This window comes from Pelobates fuscus, chromosome 1, assembly GCF_036172605.1.
Source record: "Pelobates fuscus isolate aPelFus1 chromosome 1, aPelFus1.pri, whole genome shotgun sequence".
NCBI lineage: Eukaryota > Metazoa > Chordata > Amphibia > Anura > Pelobatidae > Pelobates > Pelobates fuscus.
This window is the reverse complement of record NC_086317.1, coordinates 273,331,885-273,356,694: the sequence shown is the minus strand read 5'-3', so window position 1 is coordinate 273,356,694 and position 24,810 is coordinate 273,331,885. Positions and strand designations below refer to the sequence as shown.

Genomic DNA, 24,810 nt, shown 5'->3' with positions numbered 1-24,810 from the left:
AAATGTCAGATATACCACAAACAACAACAATTTATTTTTGCACAAAATGTGCCTTTTTCCATTTCAACATTTTGCTTAATAGAGGGTATTGTTCAAAAATTCTTATTTAGCCTCTCCAAAGATATGTCTATGTCAAGTGTCAAATCTAAATTGCTGGATGATTTTGGGCACAGAAAAAAATGACAAGTTGCAAGGAGGGGGCTTCTTTCTTTTGGCCCTAATAACTATGTGAAGTATAGTTACCAAGAAAAACATCCTTGACATCCAGAGTGACAAAGATAAGCATATAAATTGATATCAAAACGTATTCATTGGAGTCTTTCATGTCCAGATATGTATATATGGACCGGAGGTAGCATGTTCCATAAAACATATTTTTTTTTACTTATATTCAGAATAGGCAAATGATGCTGATGTATTCTAACATTGGAACATTCATTTTCTATTGCTTTGTTTAACAAAGTAAGTAGACTATAAGTACAGATATGAATTTCAAATTTTAGCAACTATATAAGCTAAACAATACTGAAAGATACATTGAAATTAAAGCGTGATATGTCATCATTTGATTGTGGCAATATCTATATGACATCTGTGAACATTTCATATTAAGCTGAGTTTTGATTTTAGCTGATAAAAAAAAAAAAACCTGTGAAGTATGCACCTGTCAGTCACTTTATATTATGCTGCCGTGGCTGTCATATAAAATCCTATTTCCATTGGTCTGAGGATTCTGAAATAGTTGTAGATAGAGTTTTAGTACAAGTAAATAGAATAAATGAAGCATATGTTAGAAATATATGACAACATGATTTTTGAATTGTGAACTAGGAATCATTTATATGAAAAAGATGAAAATGTTTCAATTTCTTGTAAGACCTTTTTATAGCAATATGAATTGTTTACAGATATTGCATGATTTTTTTTTTCCAAACTATTCTTTATTAACTGCTTTGAAATTTGATATGGATGTGATACTCATATGACTTTTTTTGTTAATGGATTTTCATGTTAATAATTATGAATAATAAAAACAAACAAACAAACACCATAGCAACTTAATCACATTGAGCCTGTTCTGGTGTGAGAAGGTGCTGGGTGACAAAAAATAATGCAGATTTCAATAGAAACTAGAACTTTTATAAATTAGCCTTGTCACAACCCTCTGGTTTTCAAACAGGGAACCGGCCCTGTTACTTTCTGGTTTGTTTTGCTCAATGGAGCTAATCTCAAGAGGCAAGCTATAAAGCACCTGCCTTGCAAACATATTTAATTGAACTGCACTGGGAAGTCTGTTATTGAACCACCACAAAAAGTCTGGGCTGTTTGTATATATGTCCAAATAAAAAGAAAAATGCATTATTAAGTGCATGCTTTCATTTGGGGCATATCTACTAAACAGTGCTTTATATATTTATATATATATATATATATTTGTGGTACATGGGCATTGGAGTGTCACTTTAAGGAGTTAACCTTTAATGAACTATTGGAAGATGGCACCCGGGCACTCTACTCCTCTACTTCCTTTCTTGGTTAGAGGCTATAGTGAGGAGGTTTCAGACTAGGTGCTACTAATAGTTTGATCACTAGCTCCCCATTCAGAAAATAGAGTGAAAACTCTCCTGCTTTTAGGCGTTCCTGTTAACTCTCCTGAGCTAGGCCCTGCAAGGGTGACCTAGCTCATTGACTGAGAGTGTTACCTGGTTTAGCTCAGATGAGAGAGCTTTCAGCTTTTTGATGGCTCTAGTGGAGATTGGGAGTAATGCAGTAATACAGTCAGACCAATTTACAATGGTTTGACTGTTTACATTGAGGGATGCCAAGGCAAACCTTTGTACCATAACTGCTGCAGCTCCCTTTGAGTGTTTCATTCTTTTTCTTTTATGTGCAGTTTCTTTAGTTGGTTATTTACCAACCAGTATGAAAAGAAAATATAGTTTCTTAAGGTTTTTCTCGTAGAACAAATCCCCACTGCTTTGTATTGTGAAATAGAGTAGAAAATCTTTCTGATTTTAGTTGTTTTTAAGAAATAAACGACGACTATTAGGATACTATTACCAGGTGTTTTCACATTTACTTTTTTTTCTTCAAAAATACTGTTTTGTGACACCATTTCTAGTTGTTGAATTATAATCCCAAGAACCCTTCTTGTACTATTGTTATTTGTTATAGACAGTTAATTGAGCAATGCTTCAACATTTGCTGGGTCACTTCCTGGTTTGGTGACAGCTTACAGCAGAAGCCACATAGCTTTGCAGCAAATACAGGCACTTGAAATTGTTTATAATTTATCATTTAGGTTTCATATTTTATTAATGCATTATATATATATATATATATATATATATATATATATATATATATATATATATATATATATATATATATATATATATATATAGTACCCCTTTAATCTCAGTGTAATTTCAACGTGGCATGACTTAACTATGATACATATCTTTTTTGACATAAATGTCCAATAATGGAACTGACACTTGAAATGGCAAAAACCTGTGCACTAATGATTAGGAAGCCATTGCTATAAAGGGAATTAGTCTGTTTTGGTTTGACACACATTGCTTTTCTTGTACATAGCAAAAATGAAACCTGTGTGGTAATCAGAACCTCTGCACTGTGTTATGCAACCTTTTCTATAAAGTGCAAGACATCCATAACAATGAGACCACGTGTACTAAGTTTGCAGAACTCCAAAACCAATTTGTGGAATTTTGTTTTCAAAACGTGTCTGGTCTTCATTTCTTGATCGCAAATTCAGCACTGCTACAATTAATATGTGTTGTGTTATGAGATTATAATGTGCTGAGCCTAAAATTGCAAAACATTCATTGTTATAAAAAAAGACTAGTGAATTGGCAACTAATGCTGTCCAGTCACTAATCCAATAAAAGAGGACCAGGCACACACTGACTGACATACAGACACACATATTGGTACAAATTTTAGTCACCCTCCAATTTCTTATCTTTTGGATTCAGGAGGGGGACTTCTACTGACTGAGGTTGTTGGGAGACAGAAGCTGGCTGTAGCTGTTTGCGCCCCCCCCTTCTCTCTGCCTTCTCCTCTCCCTCCTGCACCTCTCAGTATCTGAAGCTGAAAGGAAGTGACCTGCTCTCACTTCCTCCCTGCACTGCTGGCATGAGAGGGACAAAATCACACTGTTAAAGGGCTGCAGCACACAAACAATTCCCTGAAGACACATGCCCATCAGGTGTCCCGAAGTGCAGGGGCCACCCGATAGACCGCCTCAGTGTAGTTTTGCCGCTGAAAAGTGCTGTTCCCACCATCTAGAGATTTGTGATATCTTCCACTGATGACACTACATGTCTCCAAGATGCAGATGCACGTGTAGGCAGTTTGCTAATTGGACATTGGGGTTGTAAGAACAGCAGCAATTTAACTTTAAAAACTGTCTTCATTAGCTTCCAACTTCCTAAAAATGCCTTTTTTGGTCTAGGCTTAAACATGTCACATACACATTAATATATAGAAAAGGAAAAAATAACAAAATATGTTTTTATGTCATTACTATGGTATATCTAATATAGATTAGTTGAAATTAACAGATATCTCCTCTCTTTCTCTCCATATCTATGTAATGTCCAGTTTCTTGAAAACTGGAAATAAATTGTGCAACTAGCTCTGTAATTGTACCTAATTGCGTTAAACCTTCCGATGTTTTTTAGATAATCTATTTTGCATTTGTAGCACACACAAAACATTAGATAATTTCCGTTTAGCATCAAGGAGAAGACTCTGAGAGATGTGTAACATATGGACCAATTAAACATGGAAGCCATTTTCCAGAACCCACATGCAAATGTAAGGCAGCTTTTTGTTTCAGGGTAGTTTATATTTCAATTAGACTTGTGAATAGTGGAAACATTTGTTTCAGCCAAATCACTTCTGCCAAAGATATATATATATATATATATATATATATATATATATATATATATATATATATATATATATATATATATATATATATATATACATATATATATATATTTTATTTATTTATTTTTTTTTTTTTCAGAATAGGCAAATTTCAGCCATAGGGTTGTTTAGTAATGAACAAAGAGTCAGGAAGACAAATAAGATTTTAAAAAGTGTGAACGTTGTCAATCAGTGTACTGCAAAGTATTTACACAATAGTAATATTATGTATAGATTCTAAAGTACACAGATGTATTTTTCAGCTATTTGGTCCACAGACAAAGTGTGAAAAAGTAACCAAAAGAAGGAAAAAGAGGAACAGTAAATACAATTTTTTCCTATATTTAGATAGTATATATTTTTAATAATATATAGTATATAAATATATATGCTTCTTTTTTTCCTCGATTGCTCACTTTTTACTTGATCTGTGAATAAATTCAACATTTAGTAACTGCTAGCCATCAATCATCTTTTTCCCATCAATCATCTCTTTTTTTGGCACCACTGTCAGAATTCAGACTCACAAGTCAAAGAGAACATGGTGGGCCATTGCACATGTTGTATAATTTGTGATTTGGTTAAATTTTGACTCAAACTTTACAAATTTGAATGATCACCAGATCGTTCATAACAAATCTAATCCCCATGTCTAATTATTATCATTAAAGGGACACTATAGTGACCAGAACAACTACAGCTAATTGGGAGACCAGGGGCTAGGTAGTGGTGTTAACACTATAATAATAATAATAATAATACATTTTTGTGTTCCTGACCCTATAGTGTTCCTTTAATAATATTATTAACAGCTTGTGTATAGCACCAATAATTTCCTCAGTGCTTTAAAGTTATGCAGTGAGGTTATTTAACAAATATTCGGCAGATAAAAATAAAGTTATCAGACACAAGATGTAAAGAATGCCCTATTCAAATTGTTGAGAATTTTGCATGTTAGATCAACAGTTTGAATTAAATCATGAAGGTTATGGGAAACCCAGTGGTGTATCTTGGTTTTGTGCTGCCCTAGGCAGGACAAAACTCAGACACCCCCCCCCGCGCGTGTGCGCCACCCCCACCCATCCCTTCCCCCCTGCCCCGCCTTCTAAATACACACACATTCACTGACAGATACGCATACACTAGCTAACAGACACACACAGTCGGACACACACACACAGTCGGACACACACACACTAACAGACACACACAGTGAGACACACACTAACAGACACACACAGTGAGACACACACTAACAGACACACACAGTGAGACACACACTAACAAACACACACAGTCGGACACACACACAGACACACACACTAACAAACACACACAGTCGGACACACACACTAACAGACACACACACTAACAAACACACACAGTCGGACACACACACACTAACAGACACACACAGTGAGACACACACTAACAAACACACACAGTCGGACACACACACTAACAAACACACACAGTCGGACACACACACTAACACACACACACACAGTCGGACACACACACTAACAAACACACACACATTCGGACACACACACAGTGAGACACACACACTAACAGACACACACAGTGAGACACACACACTAACAAACACACACAGTCTGACACACACACTAACAAACACACACAGTCGGACACACACTTACAAACACACACAGTCGGACGGACACACAGTGAGACACACACACTAACAGACACACACAGTGAGACACACACACTAACAAACACACACAGTCGGACACACACTTACAAACACACACACTAACAGACACACACACTAACGGACACACAGTCAGACACACACACAGTCACAGACACAGTCACAGACACACAGTCACAGACACACACACACACTAACAGACACACACTAACAGACACACACACACTAACAGACACACACACACTAACAGACACACACACTAACACACACTAACACACACACTAACAGACACACACAGTCAGAGACACACACACACACACGCACACTCACATTAACACTTTTTTTTTTTTAATTTACTCCCCCCCCCCTACCTTTGGGAATGCTGGGGGTGGGGGGGTTCTCCCATTCCCTGGTGGTCCAGTGGCTGCAGGACGCACTGGCGGGCAGGCTGGGCGGCCGGCGAGGGAGCTCTTCCCCTGAGCTCTCTGCTCAGCTCCCTCGCGCGCCGCCCGCAGAGTGAGGCTGGGAGGCGGAGCCGGAATATGACGTCATATTCCGGCTCCCAGTCTCACTCTGCGGGCGGCGCGCGAGGGAGCTGAGCAGAGAGCTCAGGGGAAGAGCTCCCTCGCCGGCCGCCCAGCAACCAGCCCAGCAACCAGCCCAGCATGTCTGTTAGCCGCAAGGCTAACAAGACATTTGCCTTGGGCATTTGGGGGCGGCGTTTTTTGCCGCCCCCTGGAAAATGCCGCCCAAGGCAAATGCCTTGTTTGCCTCGCGGCTAATACGCCCCTGGGGAAACCACTGTAAAAACAGACAGAGAAGTGATGGATGAGAGTAGAGGTGAGTCAGAAAGATATTCAGGAATTAATTAATTTTTTAATCTTCTGTCTATCTTCTGTTTGTACTTCCACCTCTGATGCTCGCCTTCAAGACTTCTCGAGGGCTGCACCGTTCCTGTGGAACTCACTTCCCTCCTCCGTTAGATGATAGCCCAGTCTCCACTCCTTCAAAAAATAATTAAAAACTCACTTCTTCATAAAAGGTATTAGAGGCTATGAAATGTTAGTTTGCATGCTTATATAATTTTTTCTGGGTAAGAAAACTATTAGGTGTGAGAACATTGTGGTGTTATATATATATATATATAGATGTCCAGATCATGTCATAGTGATTTTATTTCCATCTTCCTTTCTTCTCTCCATCTTCTACCTTAAAGTCCCCTCTCAATCCTACCTGTTCTTTTACCTGGGATCAACTAACTAGTAGAGCAGGATTAGCCATAAGGCGAACTTAGACAGCTGCCTAGGACAGCTGCCAGAGACCTAGCAACAATTACTTTTTTGAAATTTTTTATTAATGCATTAGAGTTTTAAGCATATAGTGCAGAACAAAAAATGCAAGCAAGGTAGACAATATTATTATATCACAGCATGGCATCACATTTAGAGTCTGAAATGCAACACATAAAGGTTATACAGATGCTTCTCACTTACCGACTGGGTTCCGTTCCTACGACCCGGTCATAAAACAAATTGGTCGGTAAATGAGGCGCATGCGCACCAGTACAGGTCTATGTTCGGGGGAATTTGCCTGAACATAGATTAGAGGGATTCCCTGCTCTGGTGCGTATGTCTATATTTGGGGAAATTTCCCTGAACATAAACAAGCTCACCAGAGCAGGGTATCCCTCAAATCTATGTTCGGGGAACATTCCCTTAACATAGATTCAATGGATTCCCTGCTCTGGTGCATTTTTTCCATGTTCGGGGAAATTTCCCCAAACATAGATTAAAGGGACTCCCTGCTCTGATGCGCTTGTCTATGTTCAGGGAAATTTCCCTGAACTTGGACATATGCATCAAAGCAGGGAATCTTTCTAATCTATGTTTGGGGAAATTTCCTGGAACATAGACAAGCTCTCTAACATGGGGAATTCATCGAATCCCCACGCTAGAAAGCTAGTCTTAAGTGCGAGTCATCGCAAAACAGGTAGGATCAAAGTGAGGACCACCTGTATACTGGAGACAATGGGAAGTAAAGAATAACAGTACAATAGAAAAAAAGGCATAACCATGAATACAAAATACAGGGGAATAAAGAATACAGGGGACATACAGGTGTTATGATTTTCCATGGAACTTGAAAACTTAACAGAACTAACAAACCTCAAATAGAAACAGAGACAATTTGTAGGTAGGCAAAAAGAGAAAGAAAGAGGGAAAAAAGGGAGAGAGATGAAATAAACAATCTGGACCTAGAAGGCACTTACAGGGGCAGACAGAGATTAAAGAGTCATCACTGGGTACTTAAAAAGGACAACCAAGTCCTTCAAATCCTAAGATATTTTTCAGTCATGCCCTTCAGGGCAGAGGTTTGCTCTTCTAATTGATGAATTTCCACGACCCAATATAATCAACTCTGATAAAAATGCATGCCTGGCTGTAGTGTACAGTACAGTAGCAGTCATAACTCTGTACCCTCTTTTCCAATAGGCGTTAGAACAGGACACTCACAAAATATATGCAACAGTAATCTGACTATTCCAACCTCCAGCACTGATCTGATTTTTAAGGAGAGCACAAGGAATATTGGTGAGGAACATTGAACTTGCTTGTTTACAATCTGTGTTCCTATGAGAAAGTGAATGGGCACCTCAGGAGGGAGTAAACCTGTCTCCCGTGGGGTCTTAATACTTCTTTGCTATCTAGATATACTTGTCATCTTGAGACATTCACACTGACTCTTCAGTCTTGATCAATGGGTATAAAACTGAAAATTTATTCTGCTCATAGTTTTCAGTTTGTGAGCAAATATATATATTTTTAATTTAATGAGACTAATTATTTGACACATATTTTTGTATTACTTTAATTGGCAGTCCTATCTGTTTACATGCTCCTTTGTTTTGTTTTTTAAATATTGTAACACGCTGATTTATCAAGTGGCATATATAGAAACCACATCTGCTCCAATATACAATTAGTTGTCTATCTAGAAGTTAGGTGTTCCTCGGAAAGTGAATCAGCAAAAGTATGCACTATATGCCTTCATGTATCTTCATAGAAAGTCATCCAATTAAGATTAAATGAATAAAAGAGAAAAAAAAATTGTGCTTCACGATCCCATTCAGAGTGCCCAGGTGGGTACTGTTGTACACAGGAATAATGATCCTTTTAAGAGACCTTTTAACTTTTACTGATTAAAGTATATGAAGTTGATGCGCTAATATGTTTATGCACTGCCATTTGGCAGGACAGTTTCCAAATGATATTGGTCTCTAATCAAAAAATCATTATTTTTATTCTATCTGACCCTTAATTGTATTATCTTATAAGGAAACTGTCTGCATCCATGCAATGATGTGAAAGGAAAATACCAATTTTGATTTGTAAGTGATTGAATCTCTTTTCTATAATTTTGAGTTAATGTGATCTATTTCATAAAATGCTTGACGATTTTCCTTTCTGTGTGTACTGAGCTGATCATTTTGTCCACTGACCAAATTGAATCTTATTCTAGGGTTTTCTTAGAACCCCTTAAAATATTAAATAAAATGTGTTGATGTTGGTACTAGTACAGATCTAATGAAATCATATTTTAATGTTTTTCCTAGCACCTGTATTTTTACAGAATATGCTTGTCATGTGTTTAGTATTCTATTTACAGACTAGTCTGTGGAACATTATACTGGGGAAATAAAAAAATGATTAGTAATATAAATGTTTGATTTTACAAAAAAAATATCTTATGTCCACAGATAAATTGATTTTTAGAGAATTAAGTATTCTATAATGTAAGGAATGCAAACTGTATTCCTTACACTATAGTTCGCTCTAGTTTTCCCCAACCCCTCCGTTGCAGCATCTCTTTAATCATAGAAAAGGCTGAAACCCTATCTGTACTCACCTGATCCAGTGCCAATCTCATTTACCAGATAATTAATGTCCTCATGCAGAGCATGAGGATGTGCAGCATCAGTTAGGTGAGCAAAAGTCACCTAGTCACCAGGACTGATTGACAACCACTAGAGTGTAATCATTACATTTTCTCAAAAACTGCAATGATTTACATTGCAGGTACATTATAGGAGGCCTGGGGCACTGCCCCCAGACCACATCAATGAGATAAAGTGGTCCGGGTGCCCATAGTTTCCCTTTAACTAAGTAAAGACTTACCTGAATCATGAAAAAGATTACTTTGACATTCATACATGTTTCTAAAAGCTTTATAGTATGCTAGAATTCAGTGTTCATGTTTATTTGACATTATATAGTTGCTATTTATTTAAATTGCTAACATATTGCATGTACTAGGTATTTATATCTCATGCACTTTGGACACTGCCAATTCTTTTTACATCATTATATGAAAGAAAAAAATAAGAAACCGAGTAGATAAATGTTGATATAAAATAGATAGTCATATAAGTTGCCACATATCTAAGCTGGAGATGGCTATTATAGATGGTACAGAATGACAGAAGCAGTGAGACGAGGAAATGTTAAAAATTGTCCAGCTTTGAACACAACTACCAGAAGGTTTAAAATTACAGATTGGTTGACTTGACATTAAATATATATTTTTTGTTTTAATATGTTATATTCCCCATTGTACCACAAGGCTCAAATGATAAACTAAAAAAGACTATAAAAAAGCCTCTCAGCAACATTTCAATATCACAAGAATTTCAGTTTAATCAAAACGCATATTTCACACAAGATCAGAGTTTTTCATACCTGGTAAATCCCTAGGCATAATCCGCTTACCTTTTAGTAATCTATGGATATACTAAGTCATGTCACTACTAAAGTAATGGTTTCTTACTGTTGCACCATTCTAATAAATAAATCTAAGACCTTGTACCTGGGTGTTTAATGTAGATATGTTCTTGTATTGAAACCATTGTGTTAGCAATTGTAAAACCATGTCATTTATTGCAGATAGTACACAGACATATTGTAAAGTCACACAGAATTATGGGAATTTAATATGGAAAGATTAATGTATTTGAAATTACTGCCCATTTGGGTCAAGTCTAGTCCTCTGGTGGAGATATATAGATGGAGATGACTGTATTTTCATTTGGAGAGACAATTTGGTGAAGCCAGAGATGTTTAAATAATATAACATTTAATTATTATACTTTAAGGTTTGCATTTAACCTATTAAATTAAAGAATATAATATAAATTTTGAACCTGGAGGTATTTGTTAAAGATGAAACTGTTCATACTCAGACATTCAGAAAACTGGTGGATTGTAATAGTTTTATCCTAACCTTAGGTCATCATCTAACATTGTTAGACAATATACCGCACAGTCAATTTGGAAGAACAAAACTGTTCAGAAATGGAAGTATGCAAAGTTCAGATGGATGAAATGCAGAACCAATTTTTGATCATGGGATATAAGAAAATAATTGTTGGGAGCTGCAATAAATATAGCCTTAGAGTTATCAAGATTTAGAGAAGAAGAGCAATAAGACTGGGCAAAATAATGACACTCCAGCTTTTACTACTGAATATAATTTACAGGCAAGTAAAATTAAAACTATAATCAAAAACCATTAGGATATTCTTAAAAGAAATCCAATTTTAGACCAAATATTGGTCTAAAGTGCCACTCTAAAACATCTACTAGCCCCTTCTATAAATAATAACATTAAGAAGACTTACCAAATGACTGGAAGTTATGGATTTTATAAATGTTTTCTATCTAAATTGGAGTAATAAACAAGAAATTCACATTTAGTAATTACTAAAAAGTTCATAGAATAAAAACTGTGAACTGTAAAACAACAGGTTATATCTGCTTAAATGTACACATGTCAAACAATATGTAGACTGTATGAAAAGACCATTTAAAAAAGATTAAAAGAACATTTTACTAATAGAGTTGAGCGAACCCGAACTGTAAAGTTCGGGTTCGTACCGAACATTACGATTTTTTGACCCCGACACCCGAACACGGGCATTTCAGTAACAGTTCGGGTTCGAGTTCGGTGTCGGCGTTTTTTAATGGCGCGTTTTGAAAACCTGCAGGACAGCCAATTAACAAGCGTTTGACTAGTGTGCCCTTAGAAGCCATCACAGCCATGCCTACTAATGGCATGGCTGTGATTGGCCAGTGCAGCATGTGACCCATCCTCTGTATAAGCTTTCGGCGATCTCACCCTGCTGCTGCTTGCCTTCCACCTCACCGCCTCATATGCAACATGCCCACAAGATGGAACTCCACCTTGCACATGCTGGATAGACTCTGCGAGCAGCAACAGGCGATAGTGGAGTTTCAGCTGCAGCACGCACGGGTCAGTCGCTCTGCGGAACAGCACCCCTTCACTGTGGCACAGGAGGAAGAGGAGGAGGAAGAGGAGGAGGAAGAGGAGGAGGAAGAGGGGTCATTTCCACGGTTATCAGGCCAGTCATTCACAAGTGGCTCGGAGGGTGGGTTCCTGCACCAGCATAGGCCAGGGACACAATTGTCCAGCCAGGGCACAGTTCTGGAGGATGAGGAGGAGGAGGAGGAACCGTGTTCACAGCAGGGTGGCACCCAACACAGCTCGTGGACATCACTGGAGCGTGGCTGTGGGGATACGGAGGACACAGACGATACACCTCCCACAGAGGACAGCTTGTCCTTGCCTCTGGGCAGCCTGGCACACATGAGCAACTACATGCTGCAGTGCCTGCGCAATGACTGCCGAGTTGCCCACATTCTAACTTGTGCTGATTACTGGGTGGCCACCCTGCTGGATCCCCATTACAAGAACAAGGTGCCGTCCTTAATTCCCTCACTGGAGCATGATCGGAAGATGCGCGACTACAAGTGCACGCTGGTAGACGCGCTGCTGAGGGCATTCCCAACTGACACCGGGGGCTCAGTGGAAGCACAAGGCAAAGGCAGTGTATGAGGAAGAGGTCGCCAACGCAGCTGGGGCACCGCCAGCACCTCAGAAGGCAGGGTTAGCATGGCCGAAATGTGGAAAAGCTTTGTCAGCATGCCACAACAACCAGCACCACCATCTGATAAGGAACGTCTTAGCAGGAGTCAGCATTTCAGCAACATGGTGGAACAGTACGTGTGCACACACCTACACGTACTGACTGATGGGTCTTCCCAATTCAACTTCTGGGTCTCCAAATTGGGTACATGGCCTGAGCTTGCCCTTTATGCCTTGGAGGTGCTAGCCTGCCCTGCAGCCAGTGTATTGTCTGAACGTGTGTTTAGCACGGCAGGGGGCGTTATTACAGACAAGCGCAGCCGCCTGTCCACAGCCAACGTGGACAAGCTCACATTTTTTTTTAAATTGAACCAGGCATGGATCCCACCAGACTTGTCTGTACCTTGTGCAGAATATACATTTAAACAGGCCTCACCCAGCCATTGTTATACTCAAGTGCACTTATTTTTTGTTTTCTTTTTTTATATGTCCCAATATTTTGGGGGCTACCCCAATAAAAAAAAAATAAAAAAAAATAACAGTGTTTGCTACCTCCTCCTCCACCACTGCCGCTTCCACCTACACCGCCACGGGCACCGCCTCCTTAACCTCCTACTCCACATCCACCTCCTCCTCCTAGTTCAAGGATAGTATTTTTATTTTTTATGTATTTTATGTTATTTTAAGTTATTTCCCTATCCACATTTGTTTGCAGGGCACTTGTCCTACTCGTACCCCCATTTTACTTCCTTTTGCAGCCCTCTAGCCCTTTCCAGGACTTTTTTAGAGCCATTTTAGTGCCCAAAAGTTTGGGTGCCCATTGACTTCAATGGGGTTCGGGTTCGGGGTTAAGTTTGGGTCAAGTTCGAGTCCTGAACTCAAAATTTTTGCCGAAGTTCGGCCGAACCCGGCGAACCCGAACATCCAGGTATCCGTTCAACTCTAATCACTAAAATAAGAAACGTTTTATCTCCAGTAATGTATCCAAACATTTCAATTAATTGTATGGATCTAATCCAATTGGTTTAAAATTTACAATTAGAGAAAATATTACCACCTCTCCATTAATGGAGAGGGGGTAATATTGTTAGGGAATTAGACAAAGCAGAAGTAAAATTTAAATTTGAACTAGATATGAGATGTTAATTTTGAGTTGAATGCTTTTAGTAAGTATTAGGATATGCATGTATTTATTTTTATTTCAAGTTTAATATTTTTCATATAAATGATATTCTTATTTATTTTTTAATATTCAGTTTTTTTATATTTGAAGAGTTACTGTTTTCAAAGTTATTTTTTTTCTCATCTGTGATGTATTTGATATATTCAGTTTCAATTTTCAACATTTCTTTATTTGTTTTATCATTTCCATATTGAATTGTGAATATCCTTTTTAATAATGTTTTATTTGTATTTCTTTTTTAATTTATTTATTAACAGTTGTAATCAAAATGATTCAACCCCCATTTAAAATCAGGTTTATTCTCAATACTTGCAGACTTTCAGCTGTTTGCAATTAACAAAGCAAACAAAAGCAATTGGCATAGCTCAGCACAATGAATGCTTCAAGTGATATCCCCAAATTCAACTGAAAGTGCAACTTACAATGATTTCTACAATCTCTAAATATTTAAACCCCTTCATGGCGAGCATAGTAGAGCACCCTTTTGCTGTTTTCACTTGCTGAAAACCAGATACATAGCCAGACACTAGATTCTGGATATTCTTGGGTTTGTGTGCTGCAACCGGTTTATGCCTTACTGTGCTTACTGAAATCTAAGTGCCTTTTACCACCATATCTTGCTGCAGGTCTTTTATAGTCCTTCTAGGGTTTTCAAATGCCACCAGAGAGTTTCTACTGTGTTCAAGTCAGATGACTGTGATGGCCACTGTAGAATTTTCCATGTCTTTTTCTGCAACTAAGCCTTGGTGGAATTTGAGGTATGTTTGAGATCATATGCTTCATTCTCTTTCCTCCAGACATACCACTGATCCATTGGGCCAAAAAGTTCCAGTTTTGTTTCATTCTGATTTATATGATTTTGAGTGGGTGAGTAATTTTTCTCCATAAATTTGTTTTTCAGAAGATTGGCTTGTGTGTTAAAGTCTTCTATTTGTGAGCAGTTACTTCTGAGTCGTAAGAATTGGCTTTGAGGGGCGCTTTCTAGCCAGGGTTTGTAGTGGCAACTTGATCTTTTAATAGCTGTGTTAACACAGACTTTTTTTTTTAAATGTTTTGGTGTGTATGGTATTGTCTAATGAAAATGTTGAGGTCTAGGAAATTAATAGATTCATTACTTGATTCGTGAGTTAGTGCTATTGCTATTTACTAAACGTTTTCTGATTGGCCAATTACAATTTTGGCGCAATTTTTCAATCATTCCAGACCTATTTAAACATCCCCTGCAAGGTTACCATTTTTATCCCATTCTGAAGAAGCCACATATGGTGAAACGCGTTTATGGTTATTAACTCTTGTATTTTACTGTGTATGTTAGAACAATAAAAGTTTTTTGACTACTTTACTGTACCAATCCTCTTTTTATTGCACTCTCTATGCACTTTAAACTCTTTTACTTACTCCTGGCATTTTAAACGTTCCTGGTTACTTTTACTTCCACTGGCATTTTTACTGTTCCAGTACTCCAAGAAATCCCAGGTGGGGATCATACCACCAACACTTATCTATTGAGCAGTACCTCTGCTCTATCTTTGTGAGTATTATTTTATCTTCTATTTTACTCTCTTACTCCATCACAATTGAGAGCACTTTTGTTGCCTTTCTCTCTTGTAGCTTTGGACTACAAGACAGTGTTTACGGACGTACTTCTGCTGCATACCCCATAAGCTGGGATTAGACCGCTGTACGCTATTCACATCAGAGCTGGTCATAGCTCTCTCAAATGTGAGTTATCTACCTTTCTCTATCTATTGCACACTAATTCCATCGCAATTGAGAGCACTATTGTTGCTTTCTATCCTCTTTACGAGTTTTGGATTACCAGACGGTGTTGACGGAGACCCCTCCCCTACATATCACACAAGCGGGGATTATACCGCTGTATGCTATCCACACCAGAGCTGGCCATAGCTCTCCCAAATGTGAGTTCACTACTTATATTATCTACTGCACCCTGAATTTTAGACATACTGCACCATTGGCTGCCTCTATGAGTCTTCTGCAGTAATGTGGTAATTCCCCTGCATTGATCATTTCGGGTACCCCCCATATGCACACATTTCGCGCCTTAGCTTTATCTTCTATGCCTGCTAACTGTACTGTCAGTGTATTGCACTGTTTTTGTAGGGATCTTAAGGTTGCGTCTGTAGCAGTTTGTGCAATCTTGGTGCTACTAAGAGCCTCCTCTGCCAAGGCTACGCGGCCTGTGAGCGCGTTAATGTCCCGTACCAGCGCCATATCAGCGTCAAACATCTCCCTGATTTCCTGCATTATTGCTTTAATGTCAGCTTTTGTGGATGGTGCCAAGTTGCCTAAGTCTGCTGGCTGTAGGGGCTTAGATTGTACCTTAGGTTGTGCAGGCAGGAGGTCTGACAGGCTTTCTTCATCCGACGAATGTGTGGTGTAGGTCTCAGCCGGCGCCATCTTGGCGTGCTCCTGCCACTGAGTCGGACACATGTAAACGCCTATATCTTTTGATCTGGAGCCTGGGTCCGTTCTATATTTCTTAGCTTTTTTCCCCATGGTGTGGTGCGTGCAGGGGACCTTTTCCTTGGGATCTCGGGGATGGTTTCCCTCCATTACAGCAGTTTTATCGGGTTGGCTCACGGAGCTTCGGTGAGTTGCAACAGTCTTTTTCAGGCGCTGGCTCCACCCCATCGGTGAGAAAATACTCCTGACAAAATATATGTGGACAAATGTTAAAAGTGTAAATTATATAGTATGCTCAATGCTCATTTGGCATATTTCTCTTCAGTGGGTATTGTGTATCAAAAAGTCTTCTTCTATGTCAACCATCCTATTGTTTCTATAAGTTGGATGGTGAGTTGGGGTCATGGTTGGGCTTTTTCAGAATCAGCGTTATGGTTGCATGCTTGAAGGATGAAGGAAATGTGCTGGAGGAAAAGGAGAGATTGAAAATTTTAGAGGAAGAGCAAGAGAGGGAGACAGAGTGTGGATGAGATATGGGGGAATAGGATTGAGGGAACAGGTGGTGGGGCTGGAGGACCGGAGTAGAGCAGGAACCTCTTCCATTGTGGTAGGTGTGAATGAGCAGAGAACAGAAGAGGGAGTTGATGTATTTGAAGGGGAGGGAGAGAGGTTAGAGATCTCTTCCCTGATTGTAGAAATCTTCTCAGGGAAGTGAGTTGCAAAGTTTGAGGCGGACAGGGTGGTAGGAGGAGGGGAAGAAACAGGGTGAAGGAGAGCATTAAAAGTGTGAAATAGTAGTTTGGGTTCGCGGGAGAGTGTGGTTATAAGGGTATTGAATTAATTTACTTTTGCAGTGTAAAGATCCAGAGTGTAGGAGAGCAGCATAAATTTATAGTGGAGGAAGTCAGGTGCAGAGTAAGACTTTCTCCAACAGCGTTCAGCAGTTCTTGAACATTTTTGGAGATATTGGGTCAGCTTGTATTTGGGAATGCTTGCTGCATTTAAATCTAGGAGGTGCCACGATGAGGAGGAGTTGAGAGGAGAGAGTGGAATTGTAGAGTGAGGTAGCAGAGTTAGGGCAAGTGAGATTTGAGATGGGTAAAAGGAGAGTTTAGAGTTTGGTGAAGAAATGCTGGAGATCAAAGCAGTGGAGGTTTCTGTGAGATTGGAGAGTTGAGGGAGGTGAAATTTGGGCATGGGGTATGCCGACGTCAAAGGTCAGCAGATGGTGGTCAGATAAAGGAAATGGAACAGTGGAGAGATTGGAGGTGATCAATGATTACTACTTAATATCACTTATTGGCATATACATATTCTATAGCTGTGAACTTTTAGTTTAGTGTATAGACATGAGCCTGTTTAGAATCTTTATCTTGAGATGAACTTGTAGTTTTTTTTTTACAAATTTCAACTGGTTGAAAAGTCTGCTGAAATGTTCTTTAATGTCTCATTAAAGTCTGAGCTTATTACATGGACTCCTTAATATCCAGTTACTGATAGCTCAACAACAACATTTGCTAATTAAGGATTGTATTCACTCAACAGTGAAATGCAGAGAATTGATAAACAAATTATAAGAAACAGAGAAGATTTCCAATTTAGTGAAGTTTGATATGTGTTCCTCCTATTTATTTAACCATTATTTACCAAATCTACGTTCCAGGTTGTCACAGTTAATTATTTAGTAATTTAGTTTTCAAATAAATGTTTCAAAACATTTTCAAATGCATGTTTTTTCTATTAATACATGTTCACAATGTAAAATAAGCAGAATATTATTATTTGAAATGTGAGTGGTTACATTTTAGAATTCGGATAAGCCCCATTAAGTATCATCTCTCCATTGAATCCAAGTGCAGCTTAAAAAAGGTAAAAGTGGAATTTATTTAGTTTGTTGCAAATGAAGTAGCACAAAATTATTAAAAAATAAATATAATGAGCTGCATCTTGACTTAAAAATGCAACAGTAATTCATTTCAGTAACAGAAAAAACAAAGACAAATTGCCTAGATAATACCATTGATATCACAACTGTTTCTGCCTCATTATGAGGTAACAATACAATCCTTTTCAAAAGAAGCAGAATGTACTCTTAGCAACAGCTTTACAAATAATTTCTGAGATGACATTTTGAGAATAGAATACATAATAGCTAATACTGATTAATATTAAGCACTGAAGAGTGAAAATAATCACAAAATACTCTGCTCCATGAAAACAAACAAATTAAATTTTCTCGGGGGCAAACTAAGGAGAATGCATGCAGCACACAGTAAACTGGCCTTAGTTTGTAATTTATACAAAATGGCTTTTTTTTATGTGGTAATTAAAATAATACATATTTTAATTATTTAATAAAACAAAAAATGTAATAAAAAAATAATTATACTAATAATTCAGCTGCATGTATACATTTTTCCTTCTTTTTTCATATATTCATCATGTTTTTGCTTTAGCACATGCATACAACATTTGATCCATTCTCTAACTTCTTTGGTATACCAGGTTGCCATTTTGAGGCAAAAATTGATGTCAGGAATTCAAGTGACAGCGTTAGTTTGTTAATTTTTCAAGCCTTGCAACTGCCTGTTTACCTTTCCACCAGAGAAGGACACTGATTAGTTCGTAAGTATCCTGCTCGTTTTTCCCCCACAAAATGTTTTCTTAATATACACACTTATTTTATGGACTTCTTTTTTGGACTTCATTTATGCAATACCTAACCCCTGTATAACCTGACAAAGCATCAATAGAAATGCAGTCCACTGCAGTGTTAGGGCATTGTGGACAGCTTATTAAAAATGTCTACTTTCCTGCATAAGATAATTGGCATATAGAGTGTTATTTAGTGCACCTGCTTATTTTCTCTTTAAGCCAATGTTTGTAAACTGGCTTAGAAAGTACCTTTTCCAAGCAAGTTTTTTGAATTGGGAATCACTGGTTGGCTGAGAGCATTTAAATTTGATATTTCAGAAGCTGCATGCCAGGACCGGCTCCCCCCGCCCTCCCTTAGTATGCTACTGTGCTGGGGGTTAAGGAGACACATGGAGGGGATGTGGGGTTACGGATACACATGGAGAGCCTGAGGGGGTTAAGGAGTCACATGACAGGTAAGGGGGGTTAAGGAGACTCATGGAGGGGCTGGGAGGTTAATGAAACACATGGAAGGGCTGAGGGAGATATTCACACAGAGAACTGGGATTGAGAGGCAATAAGAGCTGGGGGGAGGTACACAGAGGATTGAGGTGACAGGAGCACACAGAGGCTGGGGGAAAGAGGCACACAGAAGGTCTGGTGGTACAAATAGACACACAGAGGAGTTGGAGGGAGACGAGAAACACAGAGGGGTTGGGTTACAAAGAGACATGCAGAGGTGCTCTCGGAGAACAAAGAGACACAGAGAATGGTGAATAGGACAAAGAGACACAGAGGAACTGCTGGGGCAAAGAGACACACAGAGGGGTTGTGAGGGACAAGAGGGACACAGATGGGTGGGGGGGGAGAAAGAGCAACACAAAGGTGCTGAGAAAAAAAAAGAAGGGCGATGGGGGGACGGGGGCAAGTTGCTGGTATTGCCTGGATGCATAATAGTCTTGCACCGGTTATAAACATATACTGTGTGTGTGTGTGTGTGTGTGTGTGTGTATGTAGTATGTATGTGTGTGCATTCATACATACACATACATACAATATTCAAAATCAATATATTTCATTGATGTGACTATAGCTGTCATATGCATTTAAAATGTTAATGCATAGTTTACTGATTACGCACTTCAGTCAAAATATCTCTGATTTCCAGTGAGTAGGAATGACTAATTATGCTAAGCAGTTTGTGCATTTTACTTTCATCAGCAATGGATTCAATGTATAAATTATCAGGCAGTTTTCAGTATTGTTGGGTGTCTCCTGTCAATAACATTTCTAAGCAGATGAAAACATAAGCTGTAATTGTAAAGAGGGCATTCCAGCTAATTATCTGTTATTTGTAAACCTTTAAGGTTATGAACAAAAGCAAAGGAAACTTGAGCAATCATTCTAGAATGGATCTGTGCATATTCTATTTGTAACTGGTTGATTTTTTTTTTAACTCGTGTGGAATAAGTATTACCTAATAAATACTTGAGATTTCATGATTTATTTATGCAGTCACTTTCCAAAAAGTACTTTTGAATAATGGAATGTATGATTATATTACAGATGGTAATCTCAGAGAACATATTGAGTTTCTTTAATCTGACATTGTATTTTTAAAAGAAAATGCACATTACAAGTCATAGATTCTCTTTTTTATGGCTAAAAAGAATAGCATATTCATTTTATTTTCAAAACAGGTTAACAAATTATTCCGGTGAGAGTTATTAGCAATAGAAAAATGTGAAAATGGGTGCATTTATTTTAACGTACTCCAAAGGATCTGATTTATTTATGGGTTTATTTGTTAAACACTGAATTGCAGGTTATTGCAACACACATTTCCCACATTTCGAACATAAAAATTCTCAACAAAGCTTGAGAATGCACGATGATACAAAGACAGCATAAAGTATGTTGCTTAAAAAAAAAAAAATAGTCACTCAGGAGATTTCTATGAAAATGAAGCTAGCTATGTTTTGCTTCAAATTTGCTTTATATTTAAAGAACATTTTAGGACTATTTTGCTTGATACATGTCTCTAAAAATTTAAAACCAGGAAAAACACAGAATTTTTGGTTCATTGCACAGGGAGCTAATGCTATCCCTCTGGATTATTATTATTATTGTTATTTATAAAGCGCAAACAGGTACTGCAGCACTGTACAATGGGTGGACTAACAAACACGTATGTGTAACCAGATGAGTTGGACACACAGGAACAGAGGGGTTGAGGCCCCTGCTCAATGAGCTTACATAGTAGAGGGAGTGGGGTATAGTGACACAAAGGGTATGGGTAGGGTAGAAAAGTAGGTTGCTAGGATAATATTCACTGAGGGTTTAGTGTTGTTCTGATGACAGTTGCAGTAGAGGAATCAGGGTGCGGGGAGGGAAAGCTGTTCACAGTTTAATTGATATGCTTTCCTGAAGAAGTTCGTTTTCAAAGATGTTATGGAGGAGTGGGGACTGGGTGAAGGTCTATGAGACAGGGGAAGGGCATTTCATAGGAATGGTGCAGCCCTAGAGAAGACTTTAAGGAAAGCATCAGAGGTAGTAGTACAAACAGAGGTTAGACGTAGGTCTCTGGCAGATTATAGGGGCCTAGATGGGACATACAGTTGCAAGAAAAAGTATATGAACCCTTTGGAATTATATGGATTTCTGCACAAATTGGTCATAAAATGTGATCTGATCATCATCTAAGTCACAACAATAGACAATCACAGTCTGATTAAACTAATATCACACAAATAATAAAATGTTGCCATGTTTTTATTGAATGCTTTTTCTTAATTGGGTGTGTTACAAGGGGGGGTGGTCTGGACAATTACCCCTGCCTGCAGTAATTATTGCACAAATTGCAAAATAGCATCTTCCTGTACAGGGCTTAAGGGGTATTGTTTTTGACAGGGAGCGGTAGCTCCGGGCAGGAGATTCACTTTGACTGGGGGCACAGAGAGTCTGCCTGTATCTGTCTTCCCTGTAGCCCATAGAAAATCAGGGACATTTGAGAGGGATACCATTTGTTTGTCCTCTAAAGGCAGAGACAATGTTACTTTTCCAGTGGGGCTATATTGGATATTTGCATTAAGGGCAGACAGTATATCACTGTCTAGTAGATTAGCAGGGGCATGAGGGCTGACAAGTAATCTCGTTATAAGGGCAGTAGAGTCGTGTAGCTGCAATCTCAGTTTGTGGGTAAGGGGAATGTCACTTTGCATCCCATCCACCCCTACACATGATAAGACATCTTCAGACATCTCATACAGGAACACATATTTTTCCTGCAACATTGATTTGGCTGCTCCAGTGTCCAACAGAAAAGGGACTATTTGGTCCCCGGGCAGTGTAACATTGATAATGGGTGAGGGGCCAGCTGAGTCAGGGATATTGAAAACATGTAGGAACATTGGGTTGCCAATTTCCTATTGGGGAGGGGAAGGTGGTGGAGTTGGTTAGTTGTCATGGGAGTTATTTGAATCCTGGGGGTTTCTATTTTTACGAGGACACCTGCCACAATTCCAGCAGTCCACCTGCCTTCTGTCTCCACCAGCTCTAGGGACAAATACTGCCATTAGAGGTGTGCTCCTCTTGTATTTAGATTGGCTTCCATTCCCATAACCACATTTACAGATCACTATAGGTTAAACGTCTCCACTCAGGTCTAGCATTTTGGAGACTAGTCCTTAAGGGTATGTGGAGACCATCCATGAAGCAGTTAAAAAGCAGTCTGGTGGAAGTGGTTACAATATCTGTGTAACCCAATACCTCCTAAGCCATCTGAAGTCTGGTGAAGAATGTTTCAAAAGATTCATCTTTCTCTTGTACTATATCGCCTAATTTATGGGCTAGTTCCTCTGTCTTTTCTTTAGCCTATTTTCTCATTGCAGTGACATAGCATGCTCCAGATGCAGACTTATCGTATATACTCGAGTATAAGCCGAGTTTTTTAGCAAATTTTTTGCAATTTGCATTGCCATAATACAGACTGGGGGAGAGGGGGGCTGTCAGAGCTGTAACTTACCTCTCCTGCAGCTCCTGTCAGCTCTCTCCTCCTCCGCGCCGTCCGTTCAGCACCTCTGTCAGCTCCCAGTGTAAGTCTCGTGAGAGCCGTGGCTCTCGCGAGACTTACACTGGGAGCTGACAGAGAGAGCTGCACGGACGGCGCGGAGGAGGAGAGAGCTGACAGGAGCTGCAGAAGAGGTAAGTTACAGCTCTGACAGCCCCCCTCTCCCCCCCCACTGAACTGCCAATGCCACTGGACCACCAGGGAGTAAGAGCCCCCCTCCCTGGCCAGCTAGCAAGCAGGGAGGGGGTAAGAAAAAAAAATATAACAATAATAAAATAATAATATTTAAATAATAAATAATAATACAAAAATAATAATAATTAAATTAAATAAATAAAAATAATAAATAATCATAAAAAAAAAAAATTCCCCACCAAGGCTCTGCAACACACACACACACACACACACACACACACACACTGCACTCATACACACACTGCACTCATACACACACTGCATTCATACACACACACTGCACTCATACACACACTGCACTCGTACACTCAAACTGCATTCATATACACACACTGCACTCATACAAACACGCTGCACTCATACACACAAGCTGCACTCATATACACACGCTGCATTCATACACTCACGCTGCATTCATACACACACGCTGTATTCATACACACGCTGCACTCATACACACGCTGCACTCATACACACGCTGCACTCATACACACGCTGCACTCATACACACGCTGCACTCATACACTCACACTGCACTCATACACACGCTGCATTCATACACACGCTGCACTCATAAACACGCTGCACTCATACACTCACACTGCACTCATACACTCACACTGCACTCATACACTCACACTGCATTCATACACACACGCTGCATTCATACACACGCTGCACTCATACACACGCTGCACTCATACACACGCTGCACTCATACACTCACACTGCACTCATACACACGCTGCATTCATACACACGCTGCACTCATAAACACGCTGCACTCATACACTCAGACTGCACTCATACACTCACACTGCACTCATACACTCACACTGCACTCATACACTCACACTGCATTCATACACTCACACTGCATTCATACACACACACTGCATTCATACACACACACTGCATTCATTATACACACACACTGTAAATAAATATTCAATTAATATATTTTTTTTAGGATCTAATTTTATTTAGAAATTTACCAGTAGCTGCTGCATTTCTCACCCTAGTCTTATACTCGAGTCAATAAGTTTTCCCAGTTTTTTGGGGTAAAATTAGGGGCCTCGGCTTATATTTGGGTCGGCTTATACTCGAGTATATACGGTAGTTCTAAACCATTCATCTGTTTGCATGTTGCTTCTTCTGAGGTTATCTTCATGGGCATCAGTATATTTAGCAATTATTCTAGCCCAAGTGGAGCCAGCTTTAAGGGCGACAATCTGCTTTAAATCCATCCAAGTACACTGGTAAGTAGCTTAAATGGTGGATAGTGACTGGTCTAGAGCTAAGGGGGTCTTTTCTACATCTGGCAGCTGTTGTGTTATTGCCAGTTGTTCACTGGGTGTTCAGGGCTTATATTCTTCCCAGTATTGAATACCTGAGCTCAACTGTCTCTTCTCATGGTATACACTCTCAACTTTGAGTATCATGGGAGTAATAAATTGTGGAGCTAATGGCCTCCCTGCTGTGTCTAGGGGGGCAACTAGGGGTTCTCTTAAGTCTGGTGGATTACCCTCCGCCTCTAAAACACCTATAGGTCTTACTGGGGCAACTGGGTAATCATATGAAGTCCCACTGCATACTATTACTGGAAGGAGAGGTTCTGATTTCTGTAAAAGGGCCAATATGTGAGCTGGTGGTTTAGGGGAAACACCACTTGTACACTTTTACTCCCCCCAAGAATTTGTGCATTTGCACCGTGGACAGATCCAATCT

General features: G+C 39.1%; 1 protein-coding gene across 1 annotated transcript in view; it reads left to right on the top strand.

Moving 5' to 3' along the window:
- GALNT17 (polypeptide N-acetylgalactosaminyltransferase 17) overlaps positions 1-24,810 on the top strand; it is a 690,917-nt gene that overhangs the window by 350,496 nt on the left and 315,611 nt on the right. The window lies entirely within an intron of this gene.